General features: G+C 39.8%; 1 long non-coding RNA gene across 1 annotated transcript; it reads right to left on the bottom strand.

Moving 5' to 3' along the window:
• Positions 1 to 1519: 1519 nt before the first annotated feature.
• LOC141783594 (uncharacterized) lies at positions 1520 to 11763 on the bottom strand. Its single transcript, XR_012597310.1, has 3 exons — positions 11647 to 11763; positions 11457 to 11531; positions 1520 to 3261 (listed from the first exon to the last, which is right to left on the bottom strand). It is a non-coding gene; the product is annotated as an uncharacterized LOC141783594 (long non-coding RNA).
• Positions 11764 to 13294: the final 1531 nt, after the last annotated feature.

The raw sequence follows: 13294 nt of genomic DNA, 5'->3' as shown, positions 1-13294 counted from the left end.
GATAGTTACTTAATAGTATACCGGATTTTCTCCAACTTAATAAAATATACTAACATACAAACTATTATTTTTCTATTGACCCCTAGCATGTTTTGTGTTTTGTGTTACTTTTTTAAATTCAATTTGATGTTTTTTTGTTTTTATTTGTTTTTCAAACCTACAGTATGATTTATTGGTATTTGAGAACCGTATGGGTGTTTGTTCACCAGAGGGCGGTAGAGGAACATTTTTAAGGTGGCTTGCTGGATATTATGCCTCTTCCTCCTGCCAGCTCTCACATACCCCCCTAAGGCATACATAAATATATACATAATGTATTGCTACACAGCAACTACATTCAGGGTATACTGCATGGTGCAGTAATGTGGGTTAATGAGTTAGCCTACATTAATGCACTAGCATGAAATCACATAGGTTTTTTTTAAAACAACTGAGCAACTGATTTCATGCTCTAATTACACAAGTACACCATATAGACTAGCACTCCTCTGAAAGAGGATTACATAATGAACCTACAAGTCTTGTTCTGTAACATTACTGTGAGGGCTGTCAGTTGATGAAAAGATTTAATCGCAATTAATCACATGACTTTCCATAATTAATCACACATTTTTTTATCTGTTCAAAATGTACCTTAAAGGGAGATTTGTCAAGTATTGAACACTCTTATCAACATGAGTGGGCAAATATGCTTCTTTATGCAAATGTATGTATATATTTATTATTGGAAATCAATTAACAACACAAAAGAATGACAAATATAGTCCAGAAACCCTCACAGGTACTGTATATAGCATACAAATTATGCTCAAATCCTAACATGGCAAACTGCAGCCCAACAGACAACAACAGCTGTCAGTGTGTCAGTGTGCTGACTTGACTATGACCTGCCCCAAACTGCATGTGATTATCATAAAGTGGGCATGTCTGTAAAGGGGAGACTCATGGGTACCCATGGGACCCATTTTCATTCACTTATCTGGAGGTCAGAGGTCAAGGGACCCCTTTGAAAATGGCCATGACAGTTTTTCCTCGCCAACATTTAACATAGGTTTGGAGCGTTATTTAGCCTCCTTCATGACAAGCTAGTATGACATCGTACCAATGGATTTCTTAGGTTTTCTAGTTTCATATGATGCCAGTATCTTCACTCTAGCTTTAAAACTAAGCCCGCTACGACCTCTGAAGAATTACTATATATTAATTTGTGGCACAGGGGTGTTGTTGTGTTTTGAGTCTTGTGGTTGCTTTGTAATTTGGTCCTTTGGAGCCACTGTGAGAAATCGGTACCTCATCCTCTTCTTTAACGTTCTCAGTGTATGACTGTTGAACATCAGGTAAAAGAAAATGTCCGCTCTGGCAAGAAGGCCTTAGCTTTTTAATTCTAGGGACTGACATAAAAATTTGGCAATTACCTCCAATCTTTTAGATACAGTAGCTGGATATTTTCTTCCTATGATATTGTAGGGGCCATGGGTGCATGGATGGACATTTTTTAATGTTTGGTCATAACATAAAACAGCAGACACAGCAAACCTTCTTGCGGCCGTACATATGATTGTGCCATCCTGGAGGAGCTGTACTACCTGTGCAACCTGATTGGGCTGCAGGTACCACCTCATGCTGCATGTATAGTGACAAGGACACTAACAGAACACAGAACTAGAGAAGAATCAGTCAGGAGGGATGAGGAGAGAGCAGCTGTCTGTGGCCACCACATGCAGAATCATTCCCCTTTTTGGGGGGTTGTCTTGCTGTTGCCTCTCCATTGCACCTGTTGTCACTTTCATTTGCACCAAAGCAGCTGAAAGTGATTCACAATCACTTGTGTTTCCTAAATAAACAGATTGTTATCCCTGAAGTTTAACTGACTTGGTGTTATACTGTGATGATTAAGTGTTCCCTACATTTCTTTTTAAGCAGTGTATATTTGGCTTATGTTTACTTTTTGATAGAGTAGCCTATTAGAGTGTGTGTGAGAGATTGTAAATGTATGTTTTGATATGAATTTACTTCAAGTTTTTCCATTCTCCATTCACTGTGGAGGCATGCGAAAAAAACTAATTTTCACTCATTTTCATTCCAAAACATCAAGTCAAATAACAAAAGCATCAAGTCTTTTTATGTAATAAATAAATCACTGGCTAAGTACTATATGGTAAAGAAAACTTACAAGTGTACTTGCAGTAAAAACTATTAAACTAGTAGTTTACTGAGAGTGTTCTTTAAAGTGTACTTTCATAAACCAAAATGTGGGCTACACATACTGTATATAACTAGTAAACAGTATAGGTTCACTTGTAGTATAGTTCACTTCACTCCACTAGTATAGCATGCTTTACAAAAGACAACTTAAACTAATCGTGCACTCAGCAATTACTATTCTTACACTTAAAAGTATACTTTTATAAACTAAAAAGTTGGCCAATTTAGTCCCAAGAAGTATTGAAGTATACACTTACAAGTATACTACTAGTACATTAATATTAGTATACTTACTACATAAAGTATACTTGGGAAATATACTTGAACTTTTACTTAAGTTTACGTCATAATAACAACTTGAAGTGTGCTACTTTTTCATAAGGGTAAACAGGTCATAGCCTATTTACACGGTCTTGTTGCCCTACATAAGTGATTTATTACCGTCCTTTACTCTCTGAAGTTAAAGGGTCAGTGTGAATGTTCACAGGGCCGAAACATTCAGTTCTTTCAAAGTAGCTTGTGACTGTTGGACTCTCTCAACCCCACATGGAGTATCATATTGGTGGAGTCTTGTGGGGTCAGAGGTCAAGGTTACTATGTTCTTTCCAAAGTGAAAATACTGTAATGTTTGTGGTCAACATTCAAGCAGCTGTTTAGTGCCATTGTTCGACACTGCTCAGTGTCTTTCTTTCCCAGCCTTTTCTACGCTCTTTAAAAAGCAATGGGCATTTTGCCAATGTACTTTCTGCATCCTTAGGGAGAATCCCACCTAGCTCTCACATCCAAAACACACACACACACACACACTCACAGTACACACACAAATACAAACTCACCTCTGGGGGGTGCCCAAAAGTTTCCGGTCAGGAAGGCCAGACACAGAAATTCAGGAAACAATTGGGTGTCAGAGAGGTCCTGTGCCATTGCTTATTGAGTTGTTGTTGCGTTGCCTGTTTTACAGTCCACAGAAACAACCTTCTATCTGGTTCCCCCTCTTCCTTTGATGACAAGGAAGTGAGCTGGCATTGTTCTGTCCCAGGATGTGTTGTTGATACACTAAAAAAAGAGATGGCATTGATTTATTCAGACACCCTGAGCGTAAGTAGTCACTCATATAAGACCTTTTTGTGGATTGTTTTGTGTTGCTAGATAGCTATTCAAAGAAACAACTGAGTTATGTGCACGTCATATGATGCCACTGAGATTCATATGGTAGAATTAGCATACATTAAAGGTGCAGTGTGTAGGACTTGGCGGCATCTAGTGGTGAGGTTGCAGATTGCAACCAACTGGAATTTCAACTGTGTGCGAAGCGTGTAGGTCTCGAAGTCGCAAAAATGCAAATACGTGAATGGACATATCTAGTGCCAGTGTTTGGGTTGTCCGTTCTGGGCTACTGTAGAAACAAGGCGGACTCCGTGAAGAGGACTCGCTCCTTATGTAGATATAAACGGCTCATTCTAAGGTCACAAAAACACAATGATTCTTATTTTGAGGTGATTATACACTAAAGAGAAAGTACTTATTAAAGCTGCAATGAGTAGAAATGGAGTGAATATGATTAAAACTATTTTTGTAAAATGTTTATAAAACGGTCCCTATATCCTGACAGTAGTGCATGAGACAGGTAATCTGAAAAAAATCATGTGATCTGGAGTCTGCCGTCCAGCTGCCGTCTATGAGAGCCGGCTGTCAATCACTCGTGAAGTCTAATCAAACGGTCAAACTAAGCAGCGCTAATCAAATATGAACCAATATTCTGTTACTGTAATGCCTATTTCACTCCTTAAAATGCTTTCAGAAACATCTTGAAGTGTACTGTTTAGCTGTAAAATGAGAAAATTTGTGACCCGGCAGCCGTGTTGAGATCTGTTGAAGAAATACCAAGAACCGCCCACCAGCCGGAGCACAACCAATAGAAACGCTCTCTCTGAAATGACGTGATGTTATGGTTGTTTTTCCCTATGATGCCAAAATATACTGCCTACTGCCACTTTAATTTTACAGTAAATTCCATTTCTGCCAATAGATTCCCCTAAATGCTACACACTGTTCCTTTAAATTAAGAAGAGAACTATTTCTTTTATTGGCATGTGAGACACAATAACGACCTATAATAAAACAATGTGGTTGCTGAATGTTCTGACTTTAGGCGTGTTTGCACACCAGCCTTGAACGCTGCCTTTGCTGTAATCTCTTCACAAGTACACTCTACATCTGGGAAACACAAACTTTGAAGGAAATAGCGCAGTGCGAAAGACGGAGGCCGGCACGCTTGCATAACCTGACACTCCAAAATGAAGAGTACACAGGCACACGCCCACGCAGTCTGATAACCTTAAGGTCACTGAGAGTGCAATATTATATAGAGGGTTCTTGTCTTGAGTTTATGGAAGAGATTAGATGTTTAAGTGTGATGGAATGAGTGTAAACGGAAACTGAAAACAAATTCAAAGTAGTTTTTGACGATAATATGGCAAGATAATGTGTTGGCTTTGGCTGGCTGTGTTACGCCATTCAACACATCGGTGTAAAATTTCAGCAGCTCATCGCACCAAGGGTTCATTTTCCACTCTGCTCGTGGAAATTATCCTTTTGCATTCTTACATATAAACACTGTTGATTTATCTTACTGTTTTAAATAAATAGCGGGTAGTTTAAAGGCCCCATATTGTAAAAAGAGAGATTTTCAGGTCTTTTATGTCATAAAGCAGTTTTAAGTGCTATAAAAATACTGTTAAACTATCAAAATGCTCACTATACGGAGAAATACACACAGCCCGTATTCAGAAACTGTGCGTTTGAAACAAGCCGTTAAGATTTCTGTCCATTTGTGATGTCACATATCTACAATATTTAGACCATTACACGGTTATAAATGTAAACATTCTAAATGTGTCACAGTTTATTTCCTGTTGCAGCGTATGTAAATAACAGCAGCTGACAGGAAGTAAACATGAACCCACACCGTTGCCTAGCAACGCAATTCCGTTGCAATCCGTTGAAATGAGCTAAAACGGAACGTTTCAGGCAGAGGGTAAATACAGGTATATTCAGGCAGACTGCGTGAAGAAAATAAAGTTTTTTTTTAACATTAAAGCATGTAAACATGTTCAAGTAGAAACACAAAATACAAGTATGAACCTGAAAATGAGCACAATACGGGACCTTTAAGGAACAATATGTAGCGTTTAAAAAGGGTACTGCAGTCTAAATTCTAAACATTGGAGCCGTGGCCCGTCCACTCCTCCGGTGTGACTGATAGCAGTAAGCGCAAATTTGCGCAATTTGAGGGCCACCGGCAGTAGTCGGAATCACTTCACCAGCTGCGTGTTTCAAATACTCGCTGCCTTGATAACCCATCATCTGCACATGAACCACAGAGAGATGTGCCGAGACTTTTCAGGTCAGGTAGACTCTGATGTTATGTTATCTCTGTTGATTCAGTTCATTTGTTTGCTTCCATGGCTGCAGAAGTCTGTGTTTATATACCAATTTGTTTCATATGTGGCAACGGGCATATGTGGCAAGATCTCTGATTTGTGGCTGTGAAGTTTCATGAGGCTGTGATTATCCTAGAGGTCACCACAGGTCATTTTATACAGTCAGAGGTCAAGTTTAAAAAAATGGTGTCACTACAATGAAATGGCTGCTGTGGGGACTAACATCATCACACTTGAATACAGTTGGGCTCATTGGATCCACAAGAGTCTCAGCTTTACCGTGATACCCAATTTATGGAATTCAAGACTGTGCAAAAATAACACATGTATACTGCATTAAAAAAACTGCATGATTTTTGCCCAAAACTGCATGTGATTATCATAAAGTGGGCATGTCTGTAAAGGGGAGACTCGTGGGTACCCATAGAACCATTTTCATTCACATATCTTGAGGTCAGAGGTCAAGGGACCCTTTTGAAAAATGGCCATCCCAGTTTTTCCTCGCCTTCCCGCTAGCATGACAACATTGGTAACCAAAGGAGTCCTTAGGTTTTCTAGTTTCATATCATACCAGGAGCTTCACTGTAGCTCTTAGCCTGTGACAGCCTCTGAAAAAAAGTAGGCCGAGTGGCACCAGCGACCTCAAGGACTGGAAGAAGTTAATCTCCAATGACATATCATGGTCATTTTATGATTTAATACAAATTACATATTGGTCCTTTAACAGCGCTGCTGGGACGGGTACATTATGTCCATAACTGCAAAGCATAAAATTAAATCAATGTCTAAAGGGAACTTCCCCGAACTCCACATTGTGATCCTTTGAAATGGACAAGCTTGCATAGAGTTCTACTTTTGCTCATGGCCCACTTTTTAATATGCATTTTACAGAAATGTGATGTTTTTTTAATTTTTATATTTTACAATCACCATGTCCAGATGTTTGAAATTTGTTATGTGTGCTAAGACAGTAATATAGATCCAAAGATCAAACGGTCATGTGGTAACTCTTTTACGACAAATAAAATCCGTTCTCTGAACCCTGCACTAGAAGAAGTTTCTAAGTGTTCAATAACAATATGTAGCCAGTTTATGTTTCTGCACAAATTTTACTGCAAGCTTTCCAACGTTTAGTGTGGTTTTTGGTGCAAGTTTCCAGATCCAGATCAAGAGGGTAGAAGTCAACAAACTGAAGAGGAGGCATATTGTCTCTGATGAGCAACCGTCTCCTGATCTCTTGTCCTCATCTAATCTGCCTCTAAAATCCCCTAAATGTACAAAAATCATCACTGCTGACGTGGTCAAATGTATGAAGTTTATGATCTGTGAAATTGAAGACACGAGACTCTCTGATCCCCCCTACCTGAGGTTATTATGAAACGAGCACGAGGGCATTCACAAGCTTTAAACAAGCATTTAATATACTGTAGCTCCTATTTGAGCTAACAGACAACATTTGCTCTGAATGATCCCTTTGAGTGCCATCACAGAGAGTGACTCCAAATGCCAATTTTCACTGTCCCGAGGCATCTCCCAAATCAGTGGTATGTTTTTGATGACGACACTAGCCTTACATGCCCCTTTTCCACACTTGCACTGGGACGTTTTGCACACACTAGTGCATGTTTAGCACCTCCTGTTAGTCGTGGAGTTGCAGGACAAGCATAATATCAAATTTGCTCCAAAGTTCACAGTGATTTATTTTCAATAGACCAACTTTCTGTGGCTGCACAGTTAGTCTAGATGTTATTTCAGACGAATTTTGTGGTTGATTTGACATTCAAAGGAATATCATGTTGCTCATGGTCAAATTAGATTCTTGCAAATTATGAAGTAAGTACCCCCAAACGGGGGTGGAAAATATTTCTGTCCTCAGTTTTTGAACTCAGACACCATGATTAAAGGCCCCGAAAACCTATTTTCATGTTTCGAGTTATGTGGTCCTGCATGAACACTAATTTAGCTGCCAAAGTTCAAATAGTCTGGGTTATTTCAATTGAAAGATTCCTTATGTTTTCATTTTTCACTGGGTGGGGCTGGAGCGCCTCGGTAGCATGAATGGTTACTGTGCTAACCGCAATGACCCCCTTCCAATCTGCCCCAACTTCATCTGTCCAATAGAGTCCTCCAGGGATGAACTTATTTTTGTAGGCCAACCAGGAAGTTAGCATCGCCCTGGGTTCCCTCAAAAGAAAGCCAATGGGATTATTCCTTTGGGTTTTGGATTATTGCAGAAAATAAACTCTGTGGCAAACATACATTTATGATACCTACATGTTTTGTTCAGCAAGATAATCTTCACAAATGAACACCAATTTCATGATTTGTTTTAAGTTTAAATGCAGTCGCCAGAAGTAAAAAGCTAACGTTAGGCTATAAACGAACATTTGAGGCAAGAAATAGGCATTACAGCAACAGAATATTGATATTTGATCAGCGCTGCCTAGTTTGACCGTTTGATCGGAGTTCGCGAGTGATTGACAGCTGCTCAGAGACGGCAAGGCTCCAGCTCGGCTTTTACTGCTTGTTTTCCTCCGGTCTGTGAAATCTTGCAGATGCCATTAGGAGCACTGGAGGACACAGAGGCACATGGTTTTTTTTCATGCACTACTGTCAGGATATTGTGACCGTTTTATAAAAACAACATTTTAAAATCATATTCGCTCCATTTCTACCTACTGCAGCTTTAACTTTGGGATAATTACAGAACATTGCCTCGGTATCCGTAGTAATTTATCAGTCTATGTTCTGGATCACACTTCGGATTGAGGGAACTTGAAGACACGAAAGAGGGTTGATTTATGTAGTGCCTTGAATCCCACAGTAACAGGAGACATTCTGGTTTCCACCAGGCTCAGCACATTTTCCCAGTGAGCCCTCTCTTTGGTTTGGGTTCAGTAAGCATCATCAGTTAACATTTATAAGGGCGAAGGTTCTCTCACACCACCCATTCTAGTGAAACATTGACAGTGGAAATGCAATGAAAATATGTTTCCCATTGCAGATTTTTAAACTGTGAATCAATGTTTCACACGCCACCAGAGTGAGAAGCAAAAACATCATGTCAGAAAAGTTATAAAAAAATATCAATATGTTGCCATCCAATTCTTCTCAATGTAAAACGTTAATGTTGACAGAGGTAAATCTGTCACTGAGGGTGGAACCAGGGAAGTTTTTTTTCTGCTGAATCTATTCAGGCATAGCCGTTCATTTTTAGCCTGTGCCAACAGTAACTGACTGTCGTGCACACAATAATCTTGTGTCTTTTTGGCAGATAAAGGATATGTCAACAGCCTGGCTCCATTGGCTCCATGCTTCTTAAAATCCGCCCGCATTCCAGTCATTAACTGATACTCTAACATAAACAAGCACAGATAAATGTGCAGAAATTCACCCTGTTTGTGTAGAATATGACTCATTATTTGGTTTTCAGCATTGTTATTGTGGCTAGATTTGCATATCAGCTTTCTGCTCCTTTTACAGTGTGGTTCACTTGTCTGGCAGCATGACCTTGACGCCTGTGTGCATAATGAGATATGCCAGGTGTCACTATGATAAAAAAAGTTAATGCACCATGCAAACTTGACACTGAATTAGGACTGTATACCTGTGTCTACAGGCAGATAACACGTGCTGCACGTGTGTTTTTATTATTGCAATCTCAATTCAATTCTGAAATTACTCAAATGCTGTTATTGTAAGTAAAATTCCTGAGTGAAGTGATGCATAAACATCTCCTAGTCTCAGACCAAAGTAAAAAAAAAAGGCCACCCTTCCAACCCGTCCAGAAACCTGTCCTTGCCTTGTGTCAGGTTGCTATGGCAATATAGTGAGGAAACAGGAAGAAAGACCCCTGTCAGAGTCTATAGTGTGTGTATCGGTGCCTTCAAATGGGGTTGTGTTTACCGTGTTCACGAGATGAGTCCATATGAACGCCCCCTCCTCTTGTCGTATTCACGACAAGTGGAAAGTTTCTGAAAGTTCAGAGCTCACAGGTTGTGACGTGTTTGTTGACGTTGTCAGAAATGGAGGAGGCCTTGGAAGTTCATTTTTCGGTACATAATAAGTTAATATATTGTAATTTTAGCTGAGGAAAATGTTGATATTCCCAACAGCCTCATTTTTTTCCCTCTGTCATTATTCCTTTGCATTACCTGTGTTATGTTACCCGCTTGCTAGCTTGCTAAATTGTTAGCCTCTGTGGCGTCTAGACGCCGACAGTAACATCAATATTGCCGTTGCTTAGCAGCTGTGTTCTCACGACTTAACCACTTGAACGTCAAGCATATCATGTACATGACTTCCCATGTTGTAAACACGAGCTCACGAGTTTCATTTGAAGGCACCATATGTGTGAATACAGGATGTCCACCATACTATGCCCAAAACACTGAAGTATCTACGTGTGAGTCAGTGAGGTGAATATTTAGAAGCATTGCATCACCAGCAGATGTTTCTTTGAACCACAACTTTGCCACTTGGCAAGATGACACAGCAAAAGCCTGTCTTAAGGTGACGTTGTAGAGCCTAGTAAACACAACATTATCACTCACATGTCTCAGGACCTTGATCTTTGATTATATAAATATATTTTCATTGCTTTTCATGCCGCGCTAGGCAATTTTGCATGCTGGCAGCTTCAAATGAGAGCAAGTTTATTTAGAGTTACCACAAGGAACCTTTAACTGGTTATGAAACAGTTGCAATGTAATACTGGTGCCTCTGTATGACCTACATCAGTGGTCCTCAACCTTTTTTCGTGTCAAGGACCCCTAAATTGATACACATTAGGTCATGGACCCCATTTGATATGATTGTTTTGCTTCATGGACCTCCATCTGAAAAGATTTTGGTTGTTTTTAAAATTATAATTTTATAGTTGTCAACAACAGTTGAGGAGATAACCGTGGAGGAAGTGAAACCTATGATCAGGAGAGTCTCTTTTATGACTCTTATTCACAATGGGCTCACTTCTATAGTGAATTAAATAGTGAAAATAAACTATTCCCCATGTTGCACCCAGCAGCAGCGGCTCCTCCTCAGACCAGGAGCAGAGCTTCGCCTCGCTGCTCCGCTGGTCCCCTCTGGGAGCCAACACCGACACCACACTGCTGGACGCCCAGGCTGAATTGCTGGAGGTAAAGGAGGCACGGGAGAACCAGAACCAGGACTGAGAGGGGCAGACTGTCAGACCCTGCTGCAGTAAAATGAGAAGTTTTTGAAGCACTGGTTCCCAACCTGGGGGTCCCAACCCCCACTAGGGGTCACCAAAGCTTCACAGGGGGTCGCGAGGCCTTTTTGATTATAAGGATTGTAAGAAAACTTTTTTTTTTTTTTAGTATACAGTTGGCCTATACCTCAGCATTTCATTAATTTCTGTGAAGAAAACTAAAATAAATTGTAATTGTTAAAGTTTGTATTATTATTTAAGATATAATAAAATAGAATATGACAGTGGTTCCCAAATTTTTTCCTTAAGGGACCCCCCTTTCTCTCATTAAGTAAACTGATATCCATAAATTATGTCACTTAGTCAGGGGACTCTGGCTCTTGGAAATACGACCGCTTTTGTCCACAGGGACTGCCAAAATCAACACAAAATGAAAGTTCCTCATAGTAGTACAAAATTTGTAAAAAGTGCCCACAATTATTCTGTGTGTAAATACCGTTAAAAATGTTCCTGGTCTTTCTCTTAAAAATCTCTGTTTTGTGGTTCTGAATTGACTGATTTCACTGGTTTCCCCTTCTCTCCCTTATTACATATCTCCTGTATCTATCTATAGGCCACCACCTGCTTCCCTCTCTTACCCTGTTCTTGAAGTGGATGACATGGGCTCTCTGCAGGCCCGTTTCCAGGAAGTAGCCCAGCCCCGCTGACAACTCCTGCACAAACAGACGTACAGGGACAAAGGAAGAAATGCAAAAGTTAAAGGCAAGGTCTGTGATCTTGAGAAACTAGCAAGAGTACACTAGATTTTTTTTTTTTAAATGATCCAACCTAAAAAACCCAGCCCATTGTTGCCAAGTCTTTTCCAATGAAAGCTAGCAGCTCTAGCTCCAAAAGTCCCTAAATCTAGAGAGAAATTCGCCAAGTCTGCAACAATGACAGCCCGTCCCATCAAACCTCCCTCCAAAGCCACTCCCCCAAAATGATCATTATGAACGTAGACTCCGGTGACGTGCAATGAGTGCACGGGCAGAGTGCATGCAGGTAGGTAGCCCGTCCAACAAATAAAATGATTGTACGGGTTTATTACAGTCCTGCAACAGACGGATTTTGACCTTTTTTTTTTTTTTTTATTTATTCATTGCTGTTGGGATGTATTGAGAATTTCAATTAATATAACAAAAAAAATTCTAAATTGCAAACATTTTTGCCTGAAAACCCCCTAACTTAAATTATTTCCTCTGTGTGAACTACTGAGATAGTTGCAAATCTGTCAGTGTATGTCAATGGTGAAAACGCAGCCTATGTTTGTAATACCAGAGGAAAAGTTGGCTTTCATGTTTGATGCACAGCTGCCGTTAACACAATACAAATAGGGTTTAAAATATATTAAAATAATGAGCCATTTGTGTACCAGCTATATGCTTATACTAATAAATAAGCCCACATTTTACTAAGATAAAAAGTTTAACAAGTGTAGTGTATAAGGAAATACCACACAATATGATCCGTTTAAATATTTATTCAGTTTCATGTAAAAAAAGACTAAAAAGCTGATTTTTAAATGTGTTAAAGGGCAACTCCCGCACTTTCACAAAACAAATGGACCCACAAGAGAATTTAAAGGTGCTAAATTCGATATCCAGAACATTAATATAACATCAGAGATGTTCAAAGATATAGACGAGTAATGTTTACCTGAGCAGAGATTGAAGTCACTCTACCTCTGTGTGTGTTGTGGCCGACCGTGCGTGCCTTTTAGTGCATGTGAGCGTGCCTCGCTTGCTAGCTAATGGCCGCCGCTCTGCTCTCATACGGCGGTTACAGCTTCTAACACCTGACGGCAGCGTCGCGGAAGAGTGGCGCCCGCCCTCCGGTTGTGTGGAACATGTCAGACCCCCCCATTCGCGACTATAGTATGTATAGAAGTGCAACTGCTGTCCGTGTGCGAGTCTGCAGCTGTCGAGGCTTTAACAGAACTTCCTCTGTAAAAATCACTGGATCGCCCCTTTAATATAGGCTAATGATCACAAAAACGCACAAGTTTTATTAAATGTTTATTTACATGAAATATACAGTTTTGTTTGGAATTCACATGCAAAACTTTAACAAACAGGAATAATTTAATCATAAAAAAAGACAACTAACAACAACACAACTCTACACTGGAGTTTTTACACAATGGAGCAACATCAAGAGAAAAGCTTGGGACAATGGGTTAAACCAGCCTAGCCTGTTCTTAGTTCATCTGGAGACAAGCTTGAAATTCAGTCCAGACAAGTACCATGGCTGCATAACAATGCTGTACCAGCACATCAAGGGAAATCAGTGAGAATGCGAGAAAGAGAAGGGAATGTTCACACAGACTTAAGACCCTATGACGAAATACAAAGAGGGGAAAAAATAAAAACACCCAGTGTGAAAGATGTAATCTTTTCAGTGAATCGGTTTTAAGTACATTCAACAGATGTTACATTGT

The sequence above is a fragment of the Sebastes fasciatus genome, chromosome 15 (assembly GCF_043250625.1).
Source record: "Sebastes fasciatus isolate fSebFas1 chromosome 15, fSebFas1.pri, whole genome shotgun sequence".
Classification (NCBI taxonomy): domain Eukaryota; kingdom Metazoa; phylum Chordata; class Actinopteri; order Perciformes; family Sebastidae; genus Sebastes; species Sebastes fasciatus.
This window is presented reverse-complemented; position numbering and strand designations above follow the sequence as displayed.